The sequence below is a fragment of the Musca domestica genome, unplaced genomic scaffold (genome assembly GCF_030504385.1).
Source record: "Musca domestica strain aabys unplaced genomic scaffold, Musca_domestica.polishedcontigs.V.1.1 58, whole genome shotgun sequence".
NCBI lineage: Eukaryota > Metazoa > Arthropoda > Insecta > Diptera > Muscidae > Musca > Musca domestica.
This window is the reverse complement of record NW_026712360.1, coordinates 353,979-370,742: the sequence shown is the minus strand read 5'-3', so window position 1 is coordinate 370,742 and position 16,764 is coordinate 353,979. Positions and strand designations below refer to the sequence as shown.

The 16,764-nt window shown below is 31.3% G+C and overlaps 1 protein-coding gene across 1 annotated transcript in view; it reads right to left on the bottom strand.

Annotated features, from left to right (window-relative positions):
- The window catches only part of LOC101896935 (patched domain-containing protein 3), a 46,462-nt gene extending 29,978 nt beyond the window's left edge, over positions 1-16,484 (bottom strand). Inside the window, exon 1 of the mRNA XM_059128818.1 lies at positions 15,739-16,484. The gene's annotated coding sequence lies outside the window, so the exon portion shown is untranslated. The remainder of the gene's footprint in view (positions 1-15,738) is intronic.
- Between the last annotated feature and the right edge of the window lie 280 nt (positions 16,485-16,764).

Genomic DNA, 16,764 nt, shown 5'->3' with positions numbered 1-16,764 from the left:
ACACGCACACATACATATATATTTACACATATATATGTGTGAGCACGTTTCACAAAACTGTGGTGGTTTTGTCGTAAGTCTTAATAAGTTGGGTCGAGGCTAAACCGGTGGCATTCAATGTCTTGCCAGACAGCTGTGACTTTACCTCAAGGCGGTGAAGAGGGGGGAAGAGGGGTGTCGATTTGAAATACACACTCAATCTAATGCAAAAATTATGTATGTACGTTTAGTTAATCTCTCGATTCTCGAAGTGGTTATTGGCCAACTGGACTTTGTATTGAGTCTAGAAAAAAGTTAACTCACTACGGCCAAGTTCTTGTTTGCGTCCATTACAATGTTCAACTCCCAAAGTCATTGTTTTGTAAAATCAAAAAAAAAAAAAAAAAGAATTGGATATGGCCCACAAAGACCACTTTCTAACTATGTTTCTGTGCTAAACTAAACATGGCTAATGAGAACGTTAACGCTATTTTATTTTCATGCACGATTATTGTTATTGTTGTTTAGCCATTCATTCACTTGGCCCCACTTGTTTGGCATTATTTTTTGATATTAAAAACAAACAAAAAAATGCAAAACAAAACAGAAATTTATTGAATCAATTAGAAAAGACAAAGAGAAAAAAAATAAAAGCGAAATCCAAAAATGTTGGCTACAAAATTGCGTTTGTCTTGGCTATGCAACTACTATATCTTATAAATAGAAATACGAAATTGGGTCAAACAAGAAAGAAAACTACGCACAAAGAGACAAACACACACATCGCGCACGCTAGCTGGAATCATACATTCCATGTGGCCCGCAGAGAGGCGCACACAGTTATGCCGGAATAAACGAGTTTGGTTACATGCATATTTAATCAATCGTTGACGTTGTGATTAAACAACAACAAAAAACCAAAGGCAATTTAAAATCGCTACAACAACAACAAAAACTAAATAAGGAATTTGTATTTTTGTTTTTGTTGTCATACAAAATATAGGTGAAACTTTTAATGAAATTCAAACACAGTCGTCATCAGCAGCAGCATAAACCAAACGAACTCACACACACCTACTTTTCAAGGTAAAGAATAATTTGCAGAGGCAGCGACAACTGATGACAACCAATTTCACTCTCTTTTTTTGCCTATGCAAAGACATAATTTATTATGCTATTATACAAAACAGCAACAACAACAACAAAAACAACACTAATAAGAAATTCCAAACAAGTGTGGAGAATAGTTTGAATGCTTACGGTATCACATCAACAAATGGAGACACACACACACAATGAGTGAGTGAAAGAGAGAGAGAGTTGATGGTTCTCTTACAATTGGCCACAATCAAACGAAAGACTTAAGACACAAACATGAAAGTGTAAGTCTGCCTTTTTTTCCCTCGCATTTGAATGGCAGTCAGACAAATGAAAAGTAATTTTGTGGTACTTTCATGGCCGCGGAAATAATTTTAACGCCTTTTAATTGACAACTCGGAAATACAAATTTCGGGGGAAACCAAGCAAATCACACAATAAAAGGGGAAATAGTTTTGTATTTTGTTGACTTCTTTTTAAGAAAACAAAAAAGAAATAGAAATAAATTACAAGAGTGTGTTATAGCCCCCCTTTTTTTAATTGTCATTTTGTAATGTCTCCACATACCCAGACCATGAAGCCATTCACAATTTAGCTAATTATTTGCTATTAAACTTTACGCCATCCATAGCCAAAAAAAAAGTAAACGAGAATAAAAGCAAAGCCAGCAATGATGTTTTGCCCAAGGAAAATTTATTATTTAATTGCAAATAGTGGAAAAAATTACTTCATATCACAATGTATTTCTTTGAATGTGAGGAAGCCATAAATTTTTGATTTCGGGCAAAATTTTTTAAGAGTAAAATATCTAAAATATTTTTTTTTGGGATCAAGAACCAGATAAATTTTATGATTTAAACCTTAGATTTTACTGCAACCACTGGCCTATTAAAGCTCTTTTTTTAATTGCAAAAACGGAAAATTAATTTGTAACAAAAATGGTATTTCTTTGTAAGTGTATTTTTTTAAGTAATAAACACAGAACTTATATTTTTTCGGGCGACATTTTTTATTAGCTAACTATCTACAATCTTTGTTAGAATAACCAAGAACCGGAATACCAGGCAAATTTTATATTTTAAGCCTTATTTTTTACTGCAACCACTGACCGAAAATTTATTATTTAATTGCAAAAAAAATGGTATTTTTGAGGAAGACATATAAATGATAAAATCAAATTTTTTATTTTTGTTCGGGCGACATTTTTTATGAGTTTTTTTTTATTTTTGGTTTTGGAAAACCAAGAATCCCAGACAATTGTTATGCTTTTAACCTTAGATTTTACTGGCAAGACTGTCCGAATAAATGTTCTATTTATATCGAATATAAAAAAGAAGTTAAAAAGAATTACGTAAAATATGAAGAAACATACTACCTAAGTATGGTATTTGGTGTAATAAAGTTTAGTTAATATGTTCCAGACAAATTTGCTATAATATTTTATTTTTTCTAAAAACCAAATAGTTTAAAAAAATTACTGCTTTAAAAATTACTGCTTTAATCTAAGAATCATTTCAGTTTTCTTGTACTACGTACAACGAAATAATATGGCAAAAGTATCTCGAAAATATGAAATAAATCTTTTAAACTTTTTATGTAATGAAATCAATAAGCAATGCTTCTTTGAGAAAATAATAATAATATTATTATTATTATTATTATTATTATTATTATTATTATTATTATTATTATTATTATTATTATTATTGTTATTATTATTATTATTATTATTATTATTATTATTATTATTATTATTATTATTATATTATTATTATTATTATTATTATTATTATTATTATTATTATTATTATTATTATTATTATTATTATTATTTATTATTATTATTATTATTATTATTATTATTATTATTATTATTATTATTATTATTATTATTATTATTATTATATTATTATTATTATTATTATTATTATTATTATTATTATTATTATTATTATTATTATTATTATTATTATTATTATTATTATTATTATTTGTATTGCAGAAGAAAAAAGTATTTTTGACCAATTTTTGTATTTTTAAATGGATTGACTGTTTTCAAAATGTCGAAAAAAGGAATAAACTTAAATAAAATCATAAAACCTCTTTGCATTCATCTCTGCATTAGATATTGCAGAAACCTCTCTTACAAATGGATATGTGACTCTTATAAAAAGAGAGTTATAACTCCTTTTCATTTTATTTTCGGAATATGTGAATTCTTAAAAATCATACCTTTCTCTTAAAGAGAATGACTTGAACCCTTTTACTTTCGAAAATCCCGTTGCTCTCCAGAAATGTTCGTAACCTCAATATAAGTATAACATAACATTATAATTAACGAAAAACTTAAGCAACAAGCACTTTTTTGGCATTCGCCTCACCATTCGATTTTACCAGGGGTGCTCAAGAAGAAATATCTGTTTTCAGTCAAATTTCTCTTTGCTTATTTAAATCAAGAACAAAACAGTGTTAAGTCATTATTTATACAAATATTTTTTATCCATTTGCTTTATAAATTATTTTGGCAAACATTCGTGTTTAAAAACAATTAAATAGAACAGTAAAATATAAAGAAAAACAGAATTTTAATTTTCTCTTAAATTATCTCTTTTTTCTCTTCATGTTCTAGAACACGGTTTTGAGCACCCCTGATTTTACAAACGTTTCACCCGTACAGGTACACGAGAGACGTGTACGTTAGTACATGAGACACAAGCCTCCTTCCTCATCTTCCTAAGAAAATATGAGTTATTGAAGAGATTTGATTTATCAAAGCTGAGCAATATCAAGAGAAAAAAAATTTAAGAGAAAATTAATATTCTGTTTTTCTTTGTATTCTTCGATTTATTTCAATTGTTTTTAAACGTAAAATTGGACCAAAAGTATTAATGAAGCTATTAATTAACAATAATGAAATAAATAATATTTTAACGATGATTTGTTGATGATTTCTAAAAGCAAAGAGAAATTGGCTGGTGAGCGGGCTTTTGTTCTTGAGCACCGCTGACAAAAAAAAATATTTAAAATACATGAGAGAGACATGCATCCAAAGAATATTTACAAATTCTCTGACTTAAAGCTTTAATCTGCCATCTATCTGAGACAATTTCGAAAAATCTTAAAGAAAGTCTTCAAATTTTTGTGATTTTATTATGATGTAATGCATTGATACAGGATTAAAGAAGAGTAAGTTCACATATTGCCGAATAAAATGAACTGAAATTTCAACTTTTCTTTTTTTTGAAATATTTAGTATATTTATTTTGAAAATAAAAGGGCTATTGTAAGGAAATGGTGGAAATCAAAATCGTGATTTTAAAAAATGAAACGAAATAAAAAATTATACAATAACGAAATCCCACAACACTCCAAAGCATTAAATTTATATTTGAGTATTATAAGTCTTTTATACCAATCACCAAAATGATGAGAGCTACTTCTTCTTTCTTTTTTCCTTTTAAACACTCATAAAATTTTTCAAAAATCTCATAACATTTAATGGCAGTGGCATAGCGCCATGAAATATGGTTTCACTTTCATTTAGAAAAAAACAGACGAAGCTTCAAAACAAAACATGGGGAGAGAGAGAAAAAAAAACAAATATTTTATTTTTTTCAAACCAAGAAAAAACACTTAAAAATTTTCAAATAAAAAACTGGCAATATCCGCTAATAACCAAAAATAATAACCAAACCAAAGATTGAAGACATAGACCTGAGTATTCATTTATAACCCCTACAACAACAACAAAAAGTCTGACAAACAAAACCCAAAAACACTCTGGGGTCAAGTCTTACATATCTTGGCTATGTCAATTCCATTGGTTTCCAGTGAATGAATGCCAAGAAATATTGAGTATTGTTTTTGTGTGTTCCGAAGCTATATAGATTTCTCTATGTGAGTTCGAGTGTTTGAGTGTGCATTGATTTAGTGATTCATTTAAAATATGGGGTTTTACTTGTATTTTGTTATTGGCCTGGCTGGCTGGCTAGCTGCCTGCCAGCCTGCTTATCATTGATTTAAATATTTCACAAAAGCACCGAACAAAATAAACTTAAATAGCTGAAGGTGGTTTTGGCACACACGCACCGCTAACTAAACACCGAAACCGACAAACAATCCAACAAATATTGGTTGATCGTCAAGGTGATGTCAAGTGGACGTAACAGTTTAATATTGCGATCAGGTATGTGTGTTTTTCTGTCAGCGAGAATGCACACACCGACCAGCTAATGGATCAATGACGAATGAAAATGAAATACAGCCAACAACAACAACGACAACAACGGCAACACAGACCATGATAAATTGAAACAAAATTGAAATGAAACAAAACATCCACTTTATTAATTATAATTAAGTGATAAAAAAAATCACAACAACAAGACAAATTTTTTTTTTTGTATGTCAGTAAGGCAAAGGTGTCATGTCAAAGCGCCCCGAAAACCAAGATGTATGGCAGATACCAGGAAACTTATAATGATATTCATGGTAAATTGTGTATTTATTAAAAGCTCAAAGCAGGTGTATCGAAAACAAAGTTCTAACCTTGATTTATGTGTGTTTGTGTGTTTTTTTTTTTTTTTTTTGTAAAATTCAAATTAAATTTTGATTTTTATGACCTTTTTTCGGAGGGAGTTTAGGAATATTAAGTTGTAAATAAATTAAACTGCCTTTGTAAGTTTTTCTAGTCTCATATTGTTTTCCAACCTCCCGCCTTCCCCTTTGCATGCCTCCTTTGTAAGTTTTTTAAATGCCGCTTTTAAGTCATTGCATTCACTTTCATTTACAATTACACTTAATGCATTTGTATTCAACTAATTTTACAATTCATCGTTTTTGTTGTTGTTGTACTTTTTTATGAAAAATAAATTATTCAACATTTTCTTGGTTTTAGATTTGAAAAAAAAAAAAAAAACATTCAACCAACAATCAAAACAATAGAAAAACTATTGTTAAGTAATTTTTCTTATGTTGAAATTACTGGAGTAGCAAATTACAGCTGTTGTTGTTACTGTTTTGTAGTGTTGTAAGCGTCGAATCATTTGTTGTAATTTAGTAAAAAAAAAAAATATTTGATTTTTTTTCTGTTGGGGTACTTGGATTGAATAATTTTTGGTTTAAACAAAGTTTGTTTCCTTGTTAAAGAGGCGATAGATGCGCCTAAAATATTTGATACTTTGCTTAAAAATTGGCCAAATTTGATATCTCATTATAGGAATATTCCAAAAAAAAGGATTTCTCGTTTTCTATAAATAATTATAATTTTCAGATTTTTTTTTTTTTTCTAAAAAATAGTTTTTGAGTCAATTTTGATTATATATATATATTTTTTTAATTATTAAATAAGTAGAAATTCAATGAAATAAATTTATTTTTGAACTCTCTTAAGAAATGTACTTTCATTATTTTGCCCATTTATGTCCCTAGCGTGAGATGTAAACCTTAAGAGATATAACACATCCTTTCTCTTCATGAAACATTTGTATTGTTATCAGGAGGAAAGACTTAAGCAACAAACCTTATAATACGGTCACACCCTCACCAGTGACCGTTATCCTAACAACCAATCTCAGACATAATCTATTTTATAATATCTACTTGTGTTAAAAAGTCAGAGAGAGAGCGAAACAGTTCTCTTCAAAACAAACACATCATACTCTCGGCTGATGCATTTCTTTGGGTTTTCTATGAGCAGCGGTGCTCATAACTGTGTTCTAGAACATGAGTGGAAAAAAAGATGATTTAAGAGAAAATTAAAATTCAGTTTTTCTTTATATTTTACGATTCTTTTTAATTTTTTTTTTAAACATTAATGTTTGCCAAAATAATTTATAATGCAAATGGATAAAAAATATTTGTATAAATAATGACTTAATAATGTTTTGTTCTTGATTTACATAAGCAAAGAGAAATTTTACTGGAAAGCAGCGGTGCTCAAAACCGTGTTCTAGAACATGGACAGAAAAAAGAGATAATTTAAGAGAAAATTAAAATTCTGTTTTTCTTTATATTTTACGATTCAATTTAATTATTTTTAACATGAATGTTTGCCTAAATAATTTATAAAGCAAATGGATAAAAAATATTTGTATAAATAATGACTTAACACTGTTTTGTTCTTGATTTAAATAAGCAAAGAGAAATTTGACTGAAAAGAGATATTTCTTTTTGAGCACCCCTGCTGGAAAGAGATATGTTTTCTTGAGCACCGCTGCTATGAGATTGAGGGAGGCACCACATTTTCCTCTGAGAACAATATAAAAGAGAAAAATTATGCTTTGTGACCCGAAAGAGTTAAGCAGCAAACTTCAAAACAAAATAAATTAATTTGAAAATGATTGAGAAAATTAAGAAAGGCGGATAATAAAACAAAAAACTGGAAATATTTTGGAAAGCAAGGTTGGTACTAAAAAATACCAAAGTGTCGATCACCTCAAGCAAGCGCTTTGCCGGGAATGAGCCAAAATACCGCAGAGCAACATTCGGGTAAAGTGTGACGGTTTTATTATGGCCGTTTGAAGGCCATAAATCGTGCCAAAGGTGACCAATTCGAAAAAATCTAAACTTCTTCTAAAATTTGATGACATTTTCGACATTTTTCGCTTTCATTCAATAAAATTAAAAAAAATGTAAAAATTATGTCGTTTGACTTTATTGCAGTTTTTTTATCTCTGCCCGTAGAGCCATAAATGTAATTACTATTTTGCAACAATTACCAGCTGTCAGTTTCAAATGCTAATTAGGCAAATTAATCACATTGATTTGCTAAATACTAGCTGTTGAATGCGCTAAATAAGTTATAATAAGAAGAAAAAAAATTGCTTAAGAAACAAAAACAAAACAAATCACAAAAACGAGGTGATAATTTTATAGCGGTTCCCAACCTGATGATGAATAACAACTCAATGGGGTGTTAATTTCGTTTTTCTAACATTTTTGCTTAATTAATTGCTTAAGTTTTTTTTTTTTTTTTTCCACAAAAATAGTTTTGTTTTCTATAAAGAAATGTGACAGCATTAATATTTCTTCAATAAATAGATGATGATTTTCGCCAAAAATATTTTTTTTACTCAAAAAAGACGCACAAAACAATAACAAAACCCAATCAAATTAAATGCTGCTTGCGGTGGCAGCACAAATCCCAGACACCAAGAAAAACTTACATATATAAATAAATAAATTAAAAATACAACAAAAAAATCACCAAAAGAGAGATACCAAAAAATAATAATAAAATCGAAAAGTGAAAGTTGTGCACCGGGCCACCAGTAACTTTTATTTTCAGCGTGTGTGTCTGTGTGTGTCTGTGTGTGTAATTTATGCCCAGCTCTGAGGTTGGGTCTGAGTCGTTGGAGTTTGTTTTTTGGTCTGTCTGCTTGGTTGTTTTCGTTTTTTTTTTTCTTTTTTGGCCATTTAAACACCATTGATTTTCTTGCACAAAAAATGCACCAAAAAAACCAATCATAAGTGTTAAGACGGGCATACATGCCTGCACATGTAAGTGAGTTTGCATGTGTGTGTGTAATGCCATGCAAACACACTCGTTTTCATTTCTCACAAGTCTTTTTGTTGCAATCCGATCGTTGTTGTTGTTTTTTTTTTCAACACGGATGTAACAATACCGCTAGCTAAGGTTAAGACATGTCACCTTTACAAAGAGAAAACATCATTTTGGAGAAACAAAGAGTCAAGCCAGATAGAGAGGAAGAGAGGGAGAGCCATGGTACAAAATACACTGCATAACTTATTGAAGAGGGTCAAGGACGTAGTTAAATCTGGTTGAAGCTGGGCTGGAAACTCCACACCACTAGACATTGTGAGTATTTGTATGAGTGTGTGTGTGTGTGAGTGTGTGGATTTGGCAATGCATGGTCTTTTGCGATGTTACCAACTGATTGCAGATATAAATTTTTGCAACCACACTAATTTTAAGCAGGTAAGGTATTAATGAGACAGGCGATGTTGACACTTAGCGGTTTTATGGTTTACAGTTAATGAAACTCAGGCTTTGGTATTTTTTCTTACATTTATGCAATTTTTGAAAATCTCAGTCTTAAAAAAGAAACGTAAAACTGTGTCTTGTTAAATTCATAACGGGAAAAGAGAGTTTCTGGGAGTTGCCTAAAAAAACTCTCACTCTTCATATTTATTATTTTCTCTTTGTTTGGCCTCCCAGCCTTCCATTGTAACTTTAATTTATTTCTTTATTAAATTATGCATTTTTATGAACATTTTTTTTTTCGTTAATAGAATTTTGTTGTCTTCTTCGTTTTTTTTTTAATAAGCTGGCCTTAAGTAGGTGTCTGAGGCAACAACACAAAATCAATTTCTTTATAACACGCGGGAGAAAGTTTCGATTGTTTTATAGAAACTCTTTTGAAGACACAACGGAATATGACTTCTTCTTCTTCTTCGTCATCTTTATATTCATCGTTTCGTTTTGGGAGTAGGAGGATTTGTCTATCAATCTTCAAATTAAAAGGCTTTATAGATTTCAAAGCAAATAGCAACAAAAGGTGCGATGGCAAGATAATAATGATGACAACTTGACAGGGATGGATGGATGATGGGAATTTTGTTTTGGGCAGAGTTGAATTGAAATTAAAAAGATTTGCACAAATGTCAATTTTGCAAAAATCTGAAATCTCAATCAGTGATTTGTGAATTTTAAGATTTTTTTAATTAAAAAACTAAAAAATTTTTTTACACCATATTTAGGGGGAAAAATTTTCGAGGTAAAAGAATATTCAATTCGAAAATGTTGGCCATTGGAAATCCTAAATTTTTTTCTTGCAAGTAGAATTTTGATAAATATGTCTCAAAAAATTCACAAGAAAAGACGAGGGGCCGAATTTTTTCTAAACCGCCTAAACTGCTTAACATTAAACCATGGATTAATTTATGGCCGATTTTGAGTTATATGAGGTCTATAAATATGTTACATATTTTGAAAAAAGTTAATCACCACCAAAAAATCGAAAAATTTTGGGGGAAAACGAAAAATCTTAAGTTGTACCAAAAAGAGAACCAACCTCAAATATTTTTTAAAAGGAGTTAATCTACCCAAACTTAATTCAAGATATAAACTAACAGGGAATTAGGTTAGAAATTGGGACCAACATTTTAAAAATTCTGAAAATCGGGACGGGCTATATGGGGGCTATACCAAAAAGTGGACAAACTTTAAATGTTTATTGCGAGGAGTTGAAATACTCAATGGGAATCCAAAATGCAAAATTATAGATAATTTGGTTGGAAATTGATGCAAAAATCTTCAAAATTCCGAAAATCAGAAGGTACCGTTACATGGAAGCTGTACCCAAAAGTGAACCAACATTGAAAATCACTGTGATGAGAATCTGAAATGCAAAATTACAGATGATTTGGTTGGAAATTGAAGTCAAAATTTTCAGAATTCCGAAAATCAGGAGGTACCGTTATATGGGGGCTATGCCAAAAGTGGACCTACCTTACATATTTTTTTCGAGGAGCTAAATTATCCTCTTGAAGACCAAAATATCAAATTAGAGAACATTTGGTTAGAAATTGAGGCCAAAATCTCAAAAATTCCGAAAATCAGAGGGTACCGTTATATGGGAGCTATACCAATAAGTGAACCAATATTAAATACTTTTTGCGAGGAGTTAAACTACCGAATGAGAAACCAAAATATAAAATTACAGAATATTTGGTCGGAAATTGAGGCCAAAATCTCTAAAATTCTTAAAATCAGAAGGTGCCGTTATATGAGGCTATACCCAAAAGTGGTCTAACATGGAATATTTTTTGTAACCTACCTACAGAGAACCTAAAATATAAAATTATAGCTGAAATTGGATACCGAAAATCAGGTACTTCAGGTTATATGGAGATCATACCAAAAAGCGGGACTACCTTGAATATTTTTTGAGAGGAGTTAAACTACTCACTTAGAACTCAAAATATAAAATTACAGTAGATTTGGATGGCATTTGGTATAAAGAACCTTTGAAATATCGAATATCAAGTACCTTAGGTTATATTGGAGCTATACCAAAAGCGCCTGCCTTGAATAATTTTTGCGAGGAGTTAAACCACTATTTTCTTTTTAAAAAAATTCACTTAAAAATTATTTTCCTTAAAAAAATAATAAAAAAATGGGTGCTTCGTGTTAGAAACGATTTTAAGTGGATTCATTCCCGAACTCAAAAAAAAATATTGTGATTTAGGTCCTAATAACATTGCTTTTGATTGAGGCTTTCTAAAATTTATTCATTTTAAATTTTCTTATTTTTTAATTTTTGCTTTTGTTTATTATTTTGAATTTGTATAAAGGCAAATAACCTCATTGCTTAATAACCCCAGCACTTAATTGTTAAAAATAAAAATGTTATTGTTTGAACTTTAACCCTACAAAGAAACCTCTAATGAAAACACAACAATTCCGGAAATCATTAACAAACAAGGTGACAGGAAACAGCCAAAAAATATTAACATTTGTTTATTAAAACATTTAGAAAAAAATCCATTTCAGCCATAAATAACACCAATTATTGCCTATTTCTCAACCTAAGAGCAGCTACCCTCTCCCCCTGCAAAGAATGTGCTCTCAAAAATACACATTTCAGCTCTTAAACGTAAATGCAGGCAGGCCGCCAGCAACAGGTCATTTGATGTCATTATTTTCTGCAATGAGGCATGCAATTATTTTCCATATCAAAAATTGTGGACGACAACAAGAAAAAAAAAATACTTGGCACAAAACACACACACGCACACAAGTGGAGAAAACCAGGCTATGGGGCAGAAACTGCCAAACAAACAATCTATCCATCCATCAGCCATCTAACAACATTCAAATTATGATTATTGTTATTTATTTTCAGGCTGAGTTTTTTGTTTTTTTTTTTTTTTTCTTTCGGCTGTCTACATTTGTTATTAACTTATATCATTCGCTCGCCCGTAAGAGAAACACGCAAATATCTACTTCATTCGAAGCTCCACTAATATTTGCATGGGTTTTTTCGTAAAGTTTTGCGGAGAAAAAAAACACACACACATACTATTCGAAAGAAGAAGCAAAAAAAATCGCCAAGAAACCGGACCAACCAATTCAAGTTATTGCATCGTCGTAACTATCTGTTTAAATTCAGCATGATTACATAAAAATATCGGAGGCCAAAGTATGCGCAGAGTACAACAATATCGGCAAACTAACGAAACAACAGCAACAAATTAAAATATAAGTTTTTCTTTTCAGTTCGCTTTGCTAAAATTAAAAACTTTGACTTTAAATTTGAAATAAATCAGAGGCATACATTCATATGTATGTATGTGTGTGTATGGTATAAATGCATGAATAAATGTTTGATGGCAAATTAGCAGCAACATTAAACAAAGTTATGATTGTTGTCTATTTAATTTATTTCGTTGCAAACAATAATAATGCATTTGAGTTTGTGCGACCACCACACAAGTTAGTGCATATCATAAACTATGACCGGGTTATTGTTTTTTTTTGGTGTTCAGAAAAAAATGGTTTTTTATATTGGCTAATTAATTTTTTATTCACTAATTGATTTGTTTCAAGAAGAGGACAGATAAAATTTAAACAGAAAATAACAATGACAAAATATATAAATAATTCAAATTTTACATAAAACAAATTTGAATGGTTGCCAGCCACTTTATTTCTCTGATGGTATGTTTACATTAGAGTTTTTTATCGGCATAACCTCCTTTATGAGGATCTAATTAAATTGAATTTATTTGAGTGAAATCGTCAATTAAAATAAACTAACTTTACTAAATCTTATAAACTGCAAACGTATTGTTAGACTTTTAAAGAGAGACAAAGGAGAAAAAATTCTAAGAGAAAAAAAAAACAGAGAAAACCCCCTGAGCAATAGAGAGATATAACTGAGTGGAGAGAAGAATAAAACAACTTATTGCGATGGGTTTCTGTAGCTGTTTAAGGTTTTTTAACATATTTAACAAAATTTCGGGTCAAAAAATTATTAAAAAAAAAACTTAAAGGTAAAAAGGACTCCTCCATAGGTCTTTTTCTTACTTCCAAGTTTATGCGAATAATTAATCAAAATTTAAGACTTTTGTGGGTGCGATATTAGAAGGAGTTAGCCGATGAATTCTATATTCTCATTAGATCTCAGGTTATCAGGTTTTAAAAGAATTACTGATTCGTTTCGCAAATTGTAGGATAAATATATTGAAAATTATGATCCTTTGTGGGAGAGATATCAAAAGAGGTGGGCCGATACCTCTCATCTTCACACCAGATCTTGTGTTAATAGAAATATTGAGATGTGTGAAATTTCAAGGGATTCGGATGCTTACTACACATTTATAAGCGTTTTGGATATTTAAAATGTTATCATTTGTGGGGGAGGTACCAGAAGGAGTGGACCGATATATTCCATCTTCACGTCAGGTTTTGTGTTAGCAGAAATATTGAAATGTTTTATGAATTTTTTCTAAATTGTGACCCTTTGTGGGGGAGTTACCAGAAGGAGTATCCCGATATATTCCATCTTCACACCGGGCCTGGATTAATAAAAATATTGCGATTTAAAGAGAATCGGATGCTTATTTCACCCACACCCCATCTTGGATTAATAAAAATATTGCGATGTATGTAATTTGAAGAGAATAAGACACTTACATCTCATTTTATAAGAGTTATAATTATTCAAAATGTTGACCCTTTGTGGGGGAGGTACTTGATTGTGTGGACCGATATTGTCTATTTTCACACCTAACCTAGAACTAATGCAAATATTGGGATTTGCAAAGTTGAAGCGTCATTCTTTATAGGATAATTTTTTATCTCTCTGCGCACTCACATATTTTCTTTGAAAAATTCGACCTTTTGTGGGGGAGATACCAGAAGGAGTGGGCCGATATTGCCCATCTCCGAACTCGATCTATGTTTGATAATAATATTACGATGTACCAATTCCTCTTCTCCTCTGTTAAAAGTCAATTCAGAGAGATGTGGATATCAACCTTTTTTGATCACATTACGTTCACCTGTTAATCATGGGATTTACATGCCTTCTTCTCAAGAAGTGACACTTATTTCTTATGCCTGTATACTCTGCCACAGTCGAAGAATCATTTTTTCGCTTGTATGTGATTTTCTCTCTCACTCTGTCATTCTCTGGACCTATAATAAAGTCAATTCATAACGATATAAAAATTACCTCATTTTAAGTACCCATATTATTGCCTACATTGGAATAATTTCTTTATCATTAATTTTACCTGAAATTTTCTTAAAAAATTAGCAACTTTTGCTCATAACGATATCCTATGCTACAAGTCGCTATATACCTCTTAATCTGAAACTTTGGGCTCATGCCCCATGTTGGGCGCCATAAGTGTAACATTCCCTCAAAATCAATTCACACGAAGTTATTTCCCTTTTATGTGATATTCTCTCTTTGGACTTTTAATACAGTCAATTCTGAAAAATCCCCTCCTGAAAGTTTGGGCTCATGCCCCACGTTGGGCGCCATAAGTGAGTCATTCTCTCCAAATCAAGTCTCCCGAAAATTATTTCCCCGTTATGTAATATTATTTCTTTGGACTTTAAATAAAGTCAATCCTAAAAAAATCCTCTCCTGAAGGTTTGGACTCATGCCCAACATTGGGCGCCATAAGTGGGACATTCCCTCAAAATCAAGTCACACGAAATTATTTCCCTGTTATGTGATATTCTCTCATTTTGGACTTTTTATAAAGTCCATCCTAAAAAATCCTATTCTAAAGGTTTGGATTCATGCCCCACATTGGGCGCCATAAATCTCAAGTCACACGAAACCATTTTCCTGTCATGTGATATTCTCTCTCTCACTCCGGACTTTAAATAAAGTCAATTCTGAGCAATATAAGAAATCACCACTCCTATTAATTACCTATTTGCCTCCAATTTCTTTAATTGGGGGGTTTTGATTTCATTTCCTAAGGAAGCAAACTCCATGTACCAGATATATCCTCAGTTTTGAGGCTTCACTGTGGCTATGTGTGTAGACATTCACTACCAGTCAGGCAGCCAGTCAGCTGTGTACGTACAATATGACACTTTGTAAAGCATAATTGCTTTTGTTATTGTAAAATGAGTTTAAGAAAAATAAAATAAAAAACAAAATTGTAAACTCATTGGGGTCCAAAGAGATCAAGACAGGCAGACAGACAGACAAACACAAAAAAACCAGTTGTAGTTTTATATAACCAAAAAGAAAAACAATTAAATTATTCGATCGCTGGCTCAAAGTGTACAGCGACCAACAAATCTAGACAATAATGATGGCGAATGATGGCGATGATGACGACGGGGATGATGGAAAGAAATACAATTCCATGCCAAACAGAAAATCATTATCACCGCCATTGAAGCTATCACATTTACCAGCAACGTTTGTAGCCATAGAAAAAAAAAAGACGACAAAATTGCACATCCGATTTCGGTTTGTCCGTCCCCATATCCATTTATCTTCTTGGGAAAAACTATGTACCTGGCAATGTCGTGGCAGGTATTCAATAAACATGATATCTGATCGCCATGGTTTTTGGGAAAAATCCCATTATGGCCAGGTGCAAAAGAAAGTGCCAGACATTTACAGATGCGGGGCAGTTTGTTGTTGTTGGTGTTCAACTTACCTTGAGGCCGTTGTTGTTGGTTTTTGTTAATCCCACCAAAGCAAAAAAAAAAAAATGAAGAGCTGAGTTCGGCAAGTGGCTGCTGATGATACCAATCACAAATTGCCTTGATGATGTTTCTCGTTGCCGTTGTCGATTTATGCAAAAATGTATTTCCCAATCTCAGTTATGATGAAATCTGTTTTCGTTGATATTTTTTTATTACTCAACATGCCATTTGAGGAGACATTATGATTTTGTTTTTTTTATTTTTAATTTTTTTTAACGAAAATTTATTTTATTTTTTATGGATTTCTTTTTCGTAAAGCTCACGTCGTTTCTTTTATTTTCTTATTTTTACGCTTAACACCGTTATTTGTTTTGTTTTTCTTTTTTTACTTCTTGACTTAAATATTAGTTTCGTTTTTCTTTCTTTTTTTTTGGTTTAAAATCGTGGACCGCACGCTAAAGCGTACAATTTTGTACTGATGATTGGCTTATCTCTTTTGGAGGCCGCAACCGCTCACATTGGCTTCTGATCTCGTTGAGAAACTGGCAAAAATAAATTCACTTAGCTGAGCTTGTCTGTAAGAGTTTCCAGCGTTATTGTGAATCGCCCTGAAAGAGCGCCCCGCCAATGTTAATCCGCTTGTATGTTAATTCAAAATTTATTGTGAAGGTGGATAATATTTAAATTTCACCAAAAAAAAAATAATGTCGGATTTATAGAAAATACCAGAAAAATGTTGGGTAATTTTTTTTTTTTAAAAACTCAAATTTTTTCTAATTTTTTTGGGTATTACACAATTTCCACAAGAAAATCGTTAGATCGTTCGCATGAAAATGTTGACATAATTTTCCACACAACAGCAAATGTTTCACTTTATTTGTCACTTTTTTTTCGTATTTACCACCACCGGTCTTTTTGCAAACCGTTTTCAAATCCAGCCAAATCAAACACCGTTCCGTTTTACACTTGTTGCTGCCGCCGCCTTTCGCATTTGCAACACACACAACAACTGGAGAAGACGGAAAACCCCCCAGCCG